Source organism: Arachis stenosperma, chromosome 7, assembly GCF_014773155.1.
Source record: "Arachis stenosperma cultivar V10309 chromosome 7, arast.V10309.gnm1.PFL2, whole genome shotgun sequence".
NCBI lineage: Eukaryota > Viridiplantae > Streptophyta > Magnoliopsida > Fabales > Fabaceae > Arachis > Arachis stenosperma.
The window spans coordinates 81,191,062-81,208,254 of NC_080383.1; the positions used below are offsets into that span (position 1 = coordinate 81,191,062).

The 17,193-nt window shown below is 37.3% G+C and overlaps 1 non-coding gene across 1 annotated transcript; it reads left to right on the top strand.

Moving 5' to 3' along the window:
• The first annotated feature begins 14,683 nt into the window (after positions 1 to 14,683).
• On the top strand, positions 14,684 to 14,791 carry LOC130942597 (small nucleolar RNA R71). Its single transcript, XR_009071164.1, has one exon. It is a non-coding gene; the product is annotated as a small nucleolar RNA R71 (small nucleolar RNA).
• The last annotated feature ends 2,402 nt before the right edge of the window (positions 14,792 to 17,193 follow it).

Consider the following 17,193-nt stretch of genomic DNA (forward strand, 5'->3'; position numbering starts at 1 on the left):
TTGATTAAAAACCAGATCAGGAATAGACCTCGAACTTGGCATGAAACGTTAAGTCAAGTACTTTGTGCTTATCAAAATTCACTAAGAGGGTCAACAGGTACGTCGCCTTATAAATTAGTATATGGCCATGATGTTGTGCTACCTTTGGAAATCAATCTGAATACTTTGAGATGTCAAAACAAAATAATTTGCCAATTGATGATTATTAGAATGCAATGTTCGGTGAGTTAAATGAATTAGATTCAGAGCGAGTATTGGTACTTGAAAATATGATTCGACAAAAAGAAAGTGTTGCTCGAAATTACAATCGTCGAATAAAGGAGAAACACTTCAGTATAGGTGAGTTGGTTTTGAAAGTTATTTTGCCAATGGAAAAAAAATCGAGAGTTCTTGACAAATGGTCCCATACTTGGGAAGGCCCTTTCCAAGTGATAGGAATATATTCTGGAAATGCATATCGAATTAAGGATATCGAATCAGGAAATATAATCGATTCGATTAATGAAAAGTATTTAAAGTAATATCATTGTTTGCCGAATTAAAATTAAAATTCATAAGTCCGAAAATAAAGAAAACCATTACAAGTACTGAAGTCTAAGGTGATGAAATGTAAGGCGCCATAAGCTTCGCTAAGTTTGAGCGTAACTTTACCCTTTCATTGTCTAGAACTGAAAGTGTCTCAGCATGCCTAATTTTTCATGTTGAGTCATGTCAAGTTGTTTCTCACATTCTTCTTGTTTGGCCTCAATAGAAATGATTTCTTGAACAAGTTATTGTTGCTCTTGCTGGGTAGTGGCTAGAGGTGTAGCTATATCAGCTCTTCTTTTCTGAATTTTGGCAAGTTTTTCATTAATCTGAGCTAATTCTGCTTCAATTTTTCTCTCGTCCCTATCATAGTGAGCTTGAACGGAAATAGCCTGAGAGATTATCAAATTGAATTCTTCACAGGAAGCTTTGATTGGTTGAAGGATTGCAGTATAGCTTTCTGCTTCAGTTCTGATCTTAGCTTCTTCATCTTTGATTTCTTGAAGCTTTTCCTGGGTAGCTACGCTTCTGTTGGTAATTTATTTCAATTGGTTGATTATGGCAGAGTATGGGATCGGAACCTGAAGTTCAAAAGATGAACTTAAGAGATCAGATAAAAGCTTGTTTAGGGCTGCATCATTGGTCCATTCAATGGGTGGATGGTCCAGAACCTTGAGAAGTGATAGAAGTTGTTCTCGAGCATTGACACTCAGCTCGGATGAAGGACCAGATGTAGAAAGACCACTTTGTCTTCCTGAATAACTTGATTTAGGATAGTAACCAGGTTAACCAAGGTGACATTTGTAGATCCAATAGAAACACCCAAATCTCCAAATCCTTGACCAAGGAAAGGTTGAAGTTTAGCTTGTTGAGGAGGACTGGAGGTTCTTTGAGGAGAAGGAAGGGTTTCCAGAACTCTAGATGGAGAATCTGAAGCAGTAGTCTCAGCGACTCGAGAGGAAGAGTCAGAATCAGGGGCCACTTGAAATTCAGTAGAAAGCACAGCCTGGTTGATTGGAGAGACATCTTCAATGATCAAGGTTTGTGTTGGAGAGTGATGAATGTGCTCCTTTGTTAAATCAACTACCTGTGTTCTAGTCAAAATTGGAAAAGCGACTTGGAGAGGCTGAACAGACTCTATGGCTTAGATTGATGAGTGAGATGTGGTTTATCCTAGGTCTTGTTGTTGTTATTGGTGTGGTTGATCAGGTGCCAAAGATGAGGTGATTGATTGAGCAGCGGTAACGGGTTGAAATGCAAGGTACAATAAGTTGAGATTTATTTTAACTAACTCGAAATATATGTGGAAATGATATAATTTTACCGGAATGTGTCTTATTCTTCGAACCAATTGAGAGCCTGAATCCAAATTAATTGTATCCTCTGACTGTGAGGATGCAGCAAGGATATTCTGGATAGATGGCTCACTTTCATCAGAACTTTCACTCGATGGTTGCAGCTGCAACTAAAGAAAGATCAAAATTAAAAGAGTGGCAAGTAAATATGGTTATCGAAGAATTTTAGTTAAAGAATGAGCATATGAATATAGTTACCTTTCTGGAAGTCTTCGAAGGTGTCTGTCGACTTTTCCTTAGAGGTTGGCGTGAGGAAGCTATAGTTTCGGCTTTTTTTTTAGTTCTTTTTGGGGAACCCTCAGAGCAGGGACCGCTTGGACAAAAAAATGCTTGATCTCTTTCAAAGAACGACTGTACCTAGAGTAGTAAGCAGTCCACCAATCGAAGCAAGATTTGGTGATGTATAAGCTTCGATTGTAGACGAGGTGGTGATAGCCTTCTTTTTGTTGTTGGTTTTTCAAAAGGCGGAGATCAAGTTCTTTCTTTGAAGCTAAAGTAATATGGCAAAATGGCCTGCTGTTTCTAGGGAGTGTAGTTGGAATGGCCTGTGAGAAGCCAAGTTGCCTGGCTGTGTAATGCGGAGCATACAATGTTATCTTGAAACGTTCTTTTTTATATTGAGGTAACTGACGAACGGACTTTCTATCGGTAAAGAAATTCACAAATATAATCGCGTTGTAAGTATAGCTTCTGAACCAACAGAGAATCCTTTCGTACAAAAGTTTTGTTTGTCACTTAAGCAAACCCAATGAAAATAAATAACCGAAGTATTCAAACCTCGGGTCATCTTCTCAAGGAATTGCAGGGAAGTATGATTTATTATTGGTTATGAAAAATAATATTTTTGGGTTTTTGAAATAAGGAGCAAGTTGTTTGAATAACAAGAAAAATAAATTAATAATAATAAAATCTCTTGGCAAGGTATGAGAACTGGAAATTCTATCCTAGTTATCCTTATCAGATGTGATGAGAATTGCTTATTGCTCCCACTTAGTCAACCTCTAACTATGAAGGTAAGTCAAGTGGATAAATCAATATGAATCCTCAAGTCCTAGTCAATTCCTGTGGAAAGACTAGCCTTAGAGATATCCAAATTAAACAGCAACTCCCAATTTCAACCACTGCTTTATTTTGACAACTCAAGCGTTACCAATTACTCAACCAAATCCGAAAGGAAAAAATCTAACTTAAAACATCAATTGATAATAAATGATAGAAGAAGTAATAAGTCTGAAATACCTCAAATTGAATTAATAAAGATATCAAATCTGACATAAGGATTCATAAATTAAAGCAATAAAAGGAACATTTAAACCTGGAAATTGAGAAGTCTTTGAGAAGAAGAAATCCTAAATCCTTTAAGAGGAATTCTAATCCTAATCCTAAGAGAGAGGAGAGGAGAGAGACTTTCTCTCTAAAACTATATCTAATCCTAAAATTGTGTATATTATGAATGAATGATGATGAATGGATACATTCTCCCACTTTATAGCCTCTAATCTGTGTTTTTTGGGCCGAGAACTGGGCCGGAAATAACCCAGAAATCGCTGGGGGCGAAATCTGCCACGCTGATTTTTGTCACTGCGATGCGTCCGCGTGAAGCACGCGTCCGCCTCGCCTAGTTGTACGGCTACTATGGCAAATTATATATCAAATTGAAGCCCCCGGCGTTAGCTTTCAAACTCAACTGGAACCGCATCATTTGGATCTTTGTAGCTCAAGTTATGACTGTTTGAGTGCAAAGAGGTCAGGCTGGACAGCTTAGCAATTCCTTCATTTTCTTGTATTCCTTCCACTTTCGCATGCTTCATTTCCATCCTCTAAGCCATTCCTGCCCTATAATCTCTGAAATCACTTAACACACATATCACGGCATCTAATGGTAATAAGAGAGGATTAAACATAGCAATTTTAAGGTCCAAAGAAGCATGTTTTCAATCATAGCACAAAATCAGGAAGAAAAACGTAAACTCATGCAATTAGTATGAATAAGTGTAAGAAAGATTGATAAAATCTACTCAATTAAGCACAAGATAAACCATAAAATAGTGATTTATCAGTAACCCAGTAGGAATCACCTGTACAGCCAATAAATTTGCCCAACTCTTGTTAGCAAGCTCATTTTCTTCAGTATCATTGGGGAAGAGAAGGCGTTCGAGCCAAGCAAGACCACAATTTCGACGCAAAAAAGGGGTGAAATTGAGGTCCTTATTGTGGAAGTCTTTACAAGAGTGAAAGAGAGAGAAAACAGCCCAAAATCGGTCTTCATCCGTTTGAGCCTCTGGAAAGTTCGGCTTAAAGTTAGCTAATCGAAAACCTTCAACGTGCTGTTTGTCTATAGCACCACCTTCGGGTGTAATCATGTATTTTTCAAAAATGGTAGTAAGCCATAGTTGGAGAAGTCAAAGAGGGCCACCTGTACTAATCAAATAGTTGTTTCAAAGACAGTTAACAAACTGGCCAAGTTCTTCGAAAACATGCCCTAGAAGAAACTTGGCCAAGTTGAGATTGTTTCCTTTATGAAGCATAGCAACAAGAGGAAGGAAAAGCTTTGACATTTGAACACTCCGCGAGCATAAGACAATTGCATTTAGCCAATAGAACAAAAAAGCTATGTGCTCATCGTCTGTAATAGGGTTACCTTCTGCACCCATATGATGAGCAATGAAGTCACTGTAAGAGGTCATGGGAGTGATCTTATATTGTAGCCTGGGTTGCATATCGAAAGGGAAGTCTGGAGGACTAATCAAGAGTCCTGTAATAGCAGCTACGTCTAAGAGTGACATACCAATCATCCCACCAGGAAGGTGGAAGTTGTTGGTAGTTCTGTTCCAGAAGAAGGTTACCGCTCCAATCATCCAAGGGAGCGTTGAAGGTGAAAAATGAGAAAGTCTCAAAAGGTCTTGAATTCTAAGAGCCCCCCCCCAGCAGCACTCTTCGATGGAGCAAGACACTCATACCAGGCTGTGAAGTCAGTTCCTTGAAGAGTGATCTTAGGGTTGTTCCGAAAGGGTCTTTGGTTGGTGAAGAAGGAGATATCAAGGTTTTGATTGGTCAACAAGTCTTCCCCTTGAGCACTGGGAAGAAAGGGAATTTTTTTTATTTTCCTTTCCAGATTTTTGATGGGACTAATGAACAATGGATGTCTTCACCCACAGTAAAGGGAATAAGGATTCTAGGGTCGTTGATTTGAAGTTGTGGGTCAATGATAACTTTATCATGACTTGATTCAAAATGTGAAGAGGTGGAGGAGCCGGTGGTTGTACAATGGGGCCTTTGCCTTTGTCTTGTGGCGTGAGATGAGGAAGCAGCTATTGAAGAGCAAAGAAGAATGAAGATTGAAGAGTAAAAGTTGTACAAGAAAGATGAGTGCAAGAGAAGTTTAGGAAACAAGGGTTCAAGAAAGTTGAATAAAGACGAAGTGTTGAATTTAAAGAGGGTTTCACTATAGCCGTTATTATAGAGGGAATTCAAAGCAAAAAAGAGGTAACTTTGCGAAGAAGGCGAAGTGGTGGAGAGAAAAAGTGTGAATCGTGGGAGACGTGTCAAACGGGTCAGAATTAATGGAGAAGATAAATGGTAATTATTACTGGTTAAGGAGATTGAGGTTTGGATTAGGATTAAGTGTTTCATCTTCCAAGAAACGATTTTGAAGACAAACACATTAATCATAGGGGCAATTTGTTAGTCGACATAAATTATTTCGACTAATTAGGCTGATTCGAAATATTAGTGAAGGGTTAGGAGGAAAGCAAAGGTCGAAATGACATACGTGTATGCATTCATTAGAAGTTATTTGACACGGACTTGACTTAGGCAACTGAGTAAATTGAACAATGATTCGATTGAAGAATCGAACGGGTGCTCGAATAAAGGATCATATGGTTACATTAAGTAGAGAAGTTAAAGGCTTTCTCCAAGTGAGGAATTTATGGGTAACGTCTATGGGCAAAAGAGCGGGAATAGTTACCTAAGAATCCGCATACAAGGCAGTGTCGTATAATCAAGGATCGGTTACAGACATGGGTTATAAATATTAGAATGTTTTAGGAATTAGGGATTGGAACTTTTCTTCAGAAATACACTCAAGCACACTCACATCCCCAGTGAATTTTTGAGTCTGCATTCGAGTTTGATTTCTGTAAGATTCCTTCCATTGTCTTTAAATTTCCATTTATATTTTCTGTAAAACTTTACTTTTCCAGTCCAATTTATTTTTCAAACAATGTTTAATTTCTTTGTTCAATTTACATTTCGGTATCTTTAATTTCTATGTCAAAAGTCCTTTGATTCAGTCGAAGGTATTTTACCACTTTATTTAAATTTTATGCAAACTATTCCAATTTCAGTCTGTTTACTTTTCGAATCTTTTCTTTTACCCTTCTTTTATCTTGGTACTTTTTGAACTTATTTTCTGTTTTAATACTTGTCTAATTCGAGAATCTTTGATGCACTTATAAAACTGATACCAGTAAAAGAGAAGTAGGTTTCACTATTAAACCATTAAAATCGAACCATCATCGATTTATTAAAAATTGACAAAACAAATTTTAAATGAAGATTTAACAATTTTTTGTATCTCATACGAATAATATTTCTTTATAATTATCATTTTAGAAAAAGTTGTGAATAGAGACGTAAAGAAAAAAATATTTAAAAATGCGTTATTATTGTTTAAATGGTTATACATGTATTATTTTACCGTTATATAGCTATAAATCATTTAACTACTAGTATATAAGTATAACATTAGGGGAAAAAAAAAAGAAAATAAAGTTGAGCCAAAACATAGTGTAATTAGCCTTAACAGTTTTATTGCTTGGAAGCTTTCCTTGGTGCATCTAGCTGATAAGAAAACAAAGTGTAATTAGCCTTAACAGTTTTAACTTTTAACTGTGTCAACAATTTTCAAACTTTGAGTTAATTAATATTTAACAATCTGTAAATACTAAATAGCATTCACATTGAAACTCGGGCCAATGAAAAGAAAAAGGGCATATTTAAGCACAATATATCTGTGGAGAGTCTCTATAAAGTAAATATTTACACTAGTGTGACCATTCCAGATTATTTGATATCAAATCAAAGAAGGTGAATGCTATAATATTTATGGCCAATTCTATAGTGTCTATCAATTATTATCTAATTTTTGCCTAATTTATTTTTTGTGGTAAATTTTGAATTTTTAAAAATAATTTATTTTTATCTCTTTTAAATTAAATATTTATTTTTAACTTTTTTTAGTAAATAGGTATCATTTTTTAGACACCATAGCATTCACCAATATTTATAATATTGTCTCTAATTTACTAAAAATAAATAGATAATATTTTATAAATTTTAAATATTTTATTTTTATTTTATACATTTTATTTTTTGTTTATAGAATAAATATCGTTTTTATCCTCAACGTTTGGGGTAAGTCTCAAAATTGTCCTTAACATTTCAATCGTTCTATTTAAATCCTTAACGTTTCAAAATTGACTCCATGTTATCCTGCCGTTAGGGATCCGTTAACAGAATTGATGGCGAGACAAAATTAAGATGATTTTGAAATGTTAGGGACTTAAATAGGACGAAAACATTGGGGACAAAAACGATACATAGAAATAAAATTTAATTTTATCTTTTAATAATATTAATTTTTTATTGTACATAATATTCAATTATTTTTTAATCACATCTAAGTAAATTACATTTAATCACATTACTTTCATTCTAAATAAATTTATTTTTTTTATAATTTTAAGTAATGTAATTTTTTTATAAATAAATAAATTTTACACTTTTATTCTAAATAAATAATGTAATGTGATTAGAATGAAAGTGTAAAATTATAAAAAAAATTATAAGTAATGTAATTAAGTAATGAAAGTAAAATTATATTATTTATAATGAAAGTGTAAAATTTATCTATTTATAAAAAGATTACATTACTTTAAGTGTAAAATAATAAAAAAAAATTAATTTATTTAAAATAAAAGTTTAAAATTATAAAAAATATAAGTAATGTGATTAAGTAACGAAAGTAAAATTATATATTTAGAAGAAAAGAGTAAAAGTTATTTATTTATAAAAAAATCACATTACTTTCAGTGTAAAATTATAAAAAAATTTAATTTATTTAGAATAAAAGTGTAAAATTATAAAAAAAATTATAAATAATGTGATTAAGTAATGAAAGTAAAATTACGTTATTTAGAATGAAAGTGTAAAATTTATTTATTTATAAAAAAATTACATTACTTTAAGAGTAAAATTATAAAAAAATTAATTTATTTAAAATGAAAGTAACGTAATTAATTGTAATTTACTTAGATATGATTAAAAAATAATTGAATACTATGTACAGTAAAAAATTGATATTATTGAAGGATAAAATTAAAATTTATTTCTATGTATTGTTTTTGTCTCTAACGTTTTCGTCATATTTAAGTCCCTAACGTTTCAAAATCGTCTCAATTTTGTCCCGCCTCCAATTTTGTTAACAGATCCCTAACGGCAGGTGGTGCGCGAAATTGTGAACTATACTTTTTCACAACTCTCATAATCCCTGGTAATGGCTCCAAAAACTTGGTGCGCTCAATACCATGGCATTACACAACTTCGCACAACTAACCAGCAAGTGCACTGGGTTGTCCAAGTAATAAACCTTACGTGAGTAAGGGTCGATCCCACGGAGATTGTTAGTATTGAAGCAAGCTATGGTCATCTTGTAAATCTTAGTCAGGCAAACTCAGATATATATGGTGATGAACGAAAATAACATAAAAGATAAAGATAGTGATACTTATGTAATTCATTGGTAGGAACTTCAGATAAGCGCATGAAGATGCCTTCCCTTCCGTCTCTCTGCTTTCCTACTGTCTTCATCCAACCCTTCTTACTCCTTTCCATGGCAAGCTCGTATAGGGTCTCACTGTTGTCAGCAGCTACCTCCCATCCGCGCAGTGAAAGCTAATGCACACACTCTGTCACAGTGCTGCCAATCACCGGTTTGGTTCCCTCCCCTACTGGAATAGAATAACTCTTTTGCGTCTGTCACTAACGCCCAGTAGGTTACAGGTTTGAAGCACGTCACAGTCATTCAATCATTGAATCCTACTCAGAATACCACAGACAAGGTTAGACCTTCCGGATTCTCTTGAATGCTGCCATCAGTTCTTGCCTATACCACGAAGACTCTGATCTCACGGAATGGCTGGCTCGTTTGTCAGGCGAGCACTCGGTTGTCAGGCGATCAACCATGCATCGTGCAATCAGGAATCCAAGAGATATTCACTAAGCCTCAGATGCTTGTAGAACAAGAATGGTTGTCAGTCACCTTGTTCATGGGTGAGAATGGTGATGGGCGTCAATCATCACCTTCATCATGTTGAAGAACAAGTGATATCTTGGATAAAGAACAAGCGGAATTTGAATGGAAGAACAATAGTAATTGCATTAATACTCGAGGTACAGCAGAGCTCCACACCTTAATCTATGGTGTGTAGAAACTCCACCGTTGAAAATACATAAGCATAAGGTCTAGGCATGGCCGAATGGCCAGCCTCCCAATGATCTAAGAACTAAAATGTTCAAAGATGATCTAGAGATCTAAAAGTGATCAAAAGATTTCTATACAATAGTAAAAGGTCCTACTTATAAGAAACTAGTAGCCTAGGGTGTACAGAAATGAGTAAATGACATAAAAATCCTCTTCCGGGCCCACTTGGTGTGTGCTTGGGCTGAGCAATGAAGCAATTTCGTGTAGAGACTCTTCTTGGAGTTAAACGCCAGCTTTGGTGCCAGTTTGGGCGTTTAACTCCCATTTGGGTGCCAGTTCCAGCGTTTAACGCTGGGATTTCTTGAGGTGACTTTGAACGCCGGTTTGGGCCATCAAATCTTGGGCAAAGTATGGACTATTATATATTGCTGGAAAGCCCAGGATGTCTACTTTCCAACTCCGTTGAGAGCGCGCCAATTATGCTTCTGTAGCTCCAGAAAATCCACTTCGAGTGCAGGGAGGTCAGAATCCAACAGCATCTGCAGTCCTTTTGAGTCTCTGGATCAGATTTTTGCTCAGATCCCTCAATTTCAGCCAGAAAATACCTGAAATCACAGAAAAACACACAAACTCATAGTAAAGTCCAGAAAAGTGATTTTTAACTAAAAACTAATAAAAATATACTAAAAACTAACTAGATCATATCAAAAATATACTAAAAACAATGCCAAAAAGTATACAAATTATCCGCTCATCACAACACCAAACTTAAATTGTTGCTTGTCCCCAAGCAACTGAAGATCAAATAAGATAAAAAGAAGAGAATATGCAATGAATTCCAAAAACATCTGTGAAGATCAGTATTAATCAGATGAGCGGGACTTTTAACTTTTTGCCTCTGAACAGTTTTGGCATCTCACTATATCCCTTGTAATTCAGAATGGTTGGCTTCTTTAGGAACTTAGAATCCAGATAGTGTTAATGATTCTCTTAGTAAAGTATGATGATTCTTGAACATAGCTATTTATTGAGTCTTGGCTGTGGCCCAAAGCACTCTGTCTTCCAGTATTACCACCGGATACATACATGCCACAGACACATAATTGGGTGAACCTTTTCAGATTGTGACTCAGCTTTGCTAAAGTCCCCAATTAGAGGTGTCCAGGGTTCTTAAGCACACTCTTATTGCCTTGGATCACAACTCTTATTCCTTTCTCTCTTTTTTTTTCGTTTTTTTTTTTGGTTTTTTTTTTGAATGGAATGCTTTTTCTTGCTTCAAGAATCATTTTATTGATTTTTCAGATCCTCAGTAACATGTCTCCTTTTTCATCATTCTTTCAAGAGCCAACATTCATGAACCACAAATTCAAAAGACATATGCGCTGTTTAAGCATACATTCAGAGAACAAAAATATTGCCACCACATCAAAATAATTAAACTATTATAAAATTCAAAATTCATGCAATTCTTTCTTTTATCAATTAGGCACGTTTTTATTGAAGAAAGGTGATGGATTCATAGGACATTCATAACTTTAAGGCATAGACACTAAGACACTAATGATCATAAGACACAAACATGGATAAACATAAGCATTAAAATTCGAAAAACAGAAGAACAATAACAAGGAAATCAAAGAACGGGTCCACCTTAGTGATGGCGGCTCTTTCTTGCTCTTGAAGATCCTATGGAGTACTTGAGCTCCTCAATGTCTCTTCCTTGTCTTTGTTGCTCCTCCCTCATGATTCTTTGATCTTCTCTAATTTCATGAAGGATGATGGAGTGTTCTTGATGTTCCACCCTCAGTTGTCCCATGTTAGAACTTAGTTCTCCTAGGGAGGTGTTTAGTTGCTCCCAATAGTTTTGTGGAGGAAAATTCATCCCTTGAGGAATCTCAGGGATCTCATGATGAGTGAGATCTCTTGTGTACTCCATCCTTTTCTTGGTGATGGGCTTGTCCTCATCAATGGGAATGTCTCCCTCTATGTCAACTCCAACTGAATAACAGAGGTGACAAATGAGATGAGGAAAGGCTAACCTTGCCAAGGTGGAGGTCTTGTCCGCCACCTTATAGAGTTCTTGGGCTATAACCTCATGAACTTCTATTTTTTCTCCAATCATGATGCTATGAATCATGATGGCCCGGTCTATGGTAACTTCGGACCGGTTGCTAGTGGGAATGATTGAGCGTTGTATGAACTCTAACCATCCTCTAGCCACGGGCTTGAGGTCATGCCTTCTCAATTGAACCGGCTTTCCTCTTGAATCTTGCCTCCATTGTGCGCCCTCTTCACATATGGTTGTGAGGACTTGGTCCAACCTTTGATTAAAGTTGACCCTTCTAGTGTAAGGATGCTCATCTCCTTGCATCATAGGCAAGTTGAACGCCACCCTCACACTCTCCGGACTAAAATCCAAGTATTTCCCCCGAACCATAGTGAGATAATTCTTTGGATTCGGGTTCACACTTTGGTCATGGTTCTTTGTGATCCATGCATTGGCATAGAACTCTTGAACCATCAAGATTCCGACTTGTTGAATGGGGTTGGTAAGAACTTCCCAACCTCTTCTTCGGATCTCATGGCGGATCTCCGGATATTCACCCTTTTTGAGTGAAAAGGGGACCTCAGGGATCACCTTCTTCAAGGCCACAACTTCATAGAAGTGGACTTGATGCACCCTTGAGAGGAATCTATCCATCTCCCATGACTCGGAGGTGGAAGCTTTTGCCTTCCCTTTCCTCTTTTTAGAGGTTTCTCCGGCCTTGGATGCCATAAATGGTTATGAAAAAGCAACGCTTTTACCACACCAAACTTAAAATGTTTGCTCGTCCTCGAGCAAAAGAAGAAAGAAGAAAGTAGAAGAAGAAGAAATGAGGAAGAGGGGGAAGGTGGTGTGTTCGGCCAAGAAGGGTAAGAAAGGGTGTTTAGGTTGTGTGAAAATGAAGGGTTGAAGAAGGGTATATATAGGAGAGAGGGGGTAATGGTTCGGCCATTATGGGTGGGTTTGGGAGGGAAAGTGGTTTGAATTTGAAGGGTGAGGTTGGTGGGGTTTTATGAGGGATGGATGTGAGTGGTGAAGAGAAAGATGGGATTTGATAAGTGAGGGGTTTTTTGGGGAAGAGGTATTGAGGTGATTGGTGAATGGGGGAAGAAGAGAGAGAGTGATGGTAGGGTCCTGTGGGGTCCACAGATCCTGTAGTGTCAAGGAAAAGTCATCCCTGCACCAAATGTTGCTCAAAATCACGTTTTGAGCCATTTCTGGCATTAAACGCCGGGCTGGTGCCCATTCCTGGCGTTTAACGCCAGGTTCTTGCCCTTTACTGGCGTTTAACGCCAGTCTGGTGCCCCTTTCTGGCGTTAAACGCCCAGAATGGTGCCAGACTGGGCGTTAAACGCCCAACAGCTAGCATTACTGGCGTTTGAACGCCAGTTTCTTCTCCTCCAGGGTGTGCTGTTTTTCTTCCTGTTTTTGCTTTTTTCATTGTTTTTGTGACTCCTTATGATCATCAACCTACAAAAAAAAGATAAAATAACAAAAGAAAATAATTAATTATAAAACATTGGGTTGCCTCCCAACAAGCGCTTCTTTAATGTCATTAGCTTGACAGAGGGCTCTCATGGAGCCTCAGAAATGCTCAGAACCGTGTTGAAACCTCCCAACACCAAACTTAGAGTTTGAATGTGGGGTTTCAACACCAAACTTAGAGTTTGGTTGTGGCCTCCCAACACCAAACTTAGAGTTTGACTGTGGGGGCTCTGTTTGGCTCTGTTTTGAGAGGAGCTCTTCATGCTTCCTCTCCATGATGACAGAGGGATGTCCTTGGGCCTTAAACACCAAGGATTCTTCATTCACTTGAATGATCAACTCTCCTCTATCAACATCAATCACAGCCTTTGCTGTGGCTAGGAAGGGTCTGCCAAGGATGATGGATTCATCCATGCATTTCCCAGTCTCTAGGACTATGAAATCAGTAGGAATGTACTGGTCTTCAACTTTAACCAGAACATCCTCTACAAGTCCATGGGCTTGTTTTCTTGAGTTGTCTGCCATCTCTAATGAGATTCTTGCAGCTTGCACCTCAAGGATCCCTAATTTCTCCATTACAGAGAGGGGCATGAGGTTCACACTTGACCCTAAGTCACACAAGGCCTTCTTGAAGGTCATGGTGCCTATGGTACAAGGTATGGAAAACTTCCCAGGATCCTGCCTCTTTTGAGGCAGTTTCTGCCTAGACAAGTCATCCAGTTCTTTGGTGAGCAAGGGAGATTCATCCTCCCAAGTCTCATTTCCAAATAACTTGTCATTTAGTTTCATGATTGCTCCAAGGTATTTAGCAATTTGCTCTTCAGTGACATACTCATCCTCTTCAGAGGAAGAATACTCATCAGAGCTCATGAATGGCAGAAGTAAGTCCAATGGAATCTCTATGGTCTCATTTTGAGCCTCAGATTCCCAAGGTTCCTCATTGAGGAACTCAGAGGAGAGTGGTGCACGCCCACTGGGGTCTTTCTCAGTGGCGTCTTCTTCCTCTCTTTCCTCTCCATATTCGGCCATGTTGATGGCCTTGCACTCTCCTTTTGGATTTTCTTCTGTATTACTTGGGAGAGTACTAGGAGGGAGTTCAGTAACCTTCTTGCTCAGCTGACCCACTTGTCCTTCCAAATTTCTGATGGAGGACCTTGTTTCATTCATGAAACTTTGAGTGGTCTTTATTAGATCAGAGACCATTGTTGCTAAGTCAGAAGTATTCTGCTTAGAACTCTCTGTCTGTTGCTGAGAAGATGATGGAAAAGGCTTGTTGGTGCCAAGCCTGTTTCTTCCACCATTATTGTTATTGAAACCTTGTTGAGGTCTCTCTTGATTCTTCCATGAGAGATTTGGGTGATTTCTCCATGAAGAATTATAGGTATTTCCATAGGGTTCTCCTAGGTAATTCACCTCTTCCATGGAAGGGTTCTCAGGATCATAAGCTTCTTCCTCAGATGAAGCTTCCTTAGTACTGCTTGGTGCATTTTGCATTCCAGACAGACTTTGAGAAATCAAATTGACTTGTTGAGTCAATATCTTGTTCTGAGCCAATATGGCGTTCAGAGTGTCAATCTCAAGAACTCCTTTCTTCTGACTAGTCCCATTGTTCACAGGATTCCTTTCAGAAGTGTACATGAATTGGTTATTTGCAACCATTTCAATTAGCTCTTGAGCTTCTGCAGGCGTCTTCTTCAGATGAAGAGATCCTCCAGCAGAGCTATCCAAGGACATCTTAGATAGTTCAGAGAGACCATCATAGAAAATACCTATGATGTTCCATTCAGAAAGCATGTCTGAAGGACATCTTCTGATTAATTGTTTGTATCTTTCCCAAGCTTCATAGAGGGATTCCCCATCCTTCTGTCTGAAGGTTTGGACTTCCACTCTAAGCTTACTCCATCTTTGTGGTGGAAAGAACTTTGCCAAGAAGGCATTGACTAGCTTTTCCCAAGAGTCCAGGCTTTCTTTAGGTTGAGAATCCAACCATATTCTAGCTCTGTCTCTTACAGCAAAAAGGGAATAGCATCAGTCTATAGACCTCAGGGTTAACCCCATTAGTCTTGACTGTGTCACAGATTTGCAGGAATTCAGCTAAAAACTGATGAGGATCTTCCATTGGAAGTCCATGGAACTTGCAATTCTGTTGCATTAGAGAAACTAGTTGAGGCTTAAGCTCAAAGTTGTTTGCTCCAATGGCAGGGATAGAGATGCTTCTCCCATAGAAATCAGGAGTAGGTGCAGTGAATTCACCCAGCACCTTCCTTGCATTGTTGGCATTGTTGTTGTTTTCGGCTGCCATGGGTGCCTCTTCCTTGAAGAATTCGGTCAGGTTCTCAACAGAGAGTTGTGCTTTGGCTTCTCTTAGCTTTCGCTTCAAGGTTCTCTCAGGTTCAGGGTCAGCTTCAACAAGAATGCCTTTGTCTCTGCTCCTGCTCATATGAAAGAGAAGAGAAAAAGAAAGTGTGGAATCCTCTATGTCACAGTATAGAGATTCCTTGAAATGTCAGAGGAAAAGAGAATTAGAAAGAAGAAGGAGAAGAAGAATTCGAACTTTAATTAGATAAGGTTCGAATTGTGCATTTAGAAGGAGTGGTACTCCATAAATAGAAGGATGTGAGAAGGAGGGAAGAGGATTTTCGAAAATTCAATTAAAAGATTTTGAAAACATTTTGAAAATTTGATTGATAATTTTCGAAAATTGAAAGTGGAAGAGAAATCAAGTGATTTTTGAAAAAGATTTTGAAATTAGAAACTAAAAAGATTTGATTGAAAACTAATTTGAAAAAGATATAATAAAAAAAAATATGATTGAAAGGTTATTGTCTTAAAAAGATGTGATTGAGAAGATATGATTTGAAAACCATTTTAAAAGATATGTTTTGAAAATTATTTTAAAAGATTTGATTTGGAAAATTAGTGACTTGCCTAACAAGAAAAGATATGATTCAAACATAAAACCTTCCTTAACAGAAAAGGCAAAAAATGTTCAATCAAATCATTAATTGTTAGTAAGTATCTTTGAAAGGAAAGAAATTAATTTTGAAAACATTTGAGTGAAAAGATTTGATTTGAAAAAGATTTGATTTTGAAAAACTTGAAAAAAATTGATTTGAAAACAAAATCTTCCCCCTAGCACCATCCTGGCGTTAAACGCCCAGAATGGTATACATTCTGGCGTTTAACGCCCAAAATGCTACCTTTTTGGGCGTTAAACACCCAACCAGGTGCCCTGGCTGGCGTTTAAACGCCAGTCTGCCTTCTTCACTGGGCATTTTTGAATGCTCAGCTTTTTCTGTATAATTCCTCTGCAGTATGTTCTGAATCTTCAATTCTTTGTATCATTGACTTGAAAAGACACAAATTAAAAATATTTTTGGATTTTTAATAATCAAAATGCAACAAGAATCAAATAACAATGCATGCAAGACACCAAACTTAGCAGTTTGTGTACTACTGACACTATATGAGACACATGAACACTCAAGTCAATAGAATTTAAAGATCAAAACAAGAAATATATGCATGGATTCGAAAAATATAACAAAAACATGCATTTGACACCAAACTTAAGATGAGACTCTAGACTCAAACAAGAAATATTTTTGGATTTTATGATTTTATAATTTTTTTTTGTGTTTTTCGAAAATTAAGTGAAAAAAGAAGGTATCAAAATTCTTAATGAGAATTCCAGGAATCAGTGCAATGCTAGTCTAAGACTCCGGTCCAGGAATTAGACATGGCTTCACAGCCAGCCAAGCTTCCAAAGAAAGCTTCGGTCCAAAACACTAGACATGACCAAAGGTCAGCCAAGCCTTAGCAAATCACTGCTCCAAAAGCAAGATTGATACGAAATCAACAAGCTCTTGTGGTGATAAGTTGAAACCTCGGTCCAATCAGATTAGACATGGCTTCTCAGCCAGCCAGATTTCAACAAATCATCATGAAACTCTAGAATTCATCTTCAAGAATTTCGAAAAAAAAATACCTAATCTAAGCAACAAGATGAACCGTCAGTTGTCCAGCCTGAACAATCCCGGGCAATAACACCAAAAATTTGATGTTGTTGCCGGATCTCGGCACTGATGTTACCAAAGGCTTGCTCAAAACTAGAACAATCCCCGGCAACGGCGCCAAAAACTTGGTGCGCGAAATTGTGAACTATACTTTTTCACAACTCTCATAATCCCTGGTAATGGCTCCAAAAACTTGGTGCGCTCAATACCATGGCATTACACAACTTCGCACAACTAACCAGCAAGTGCACTGGGTCGTCCAAGTAATAAACCTTACGTGAG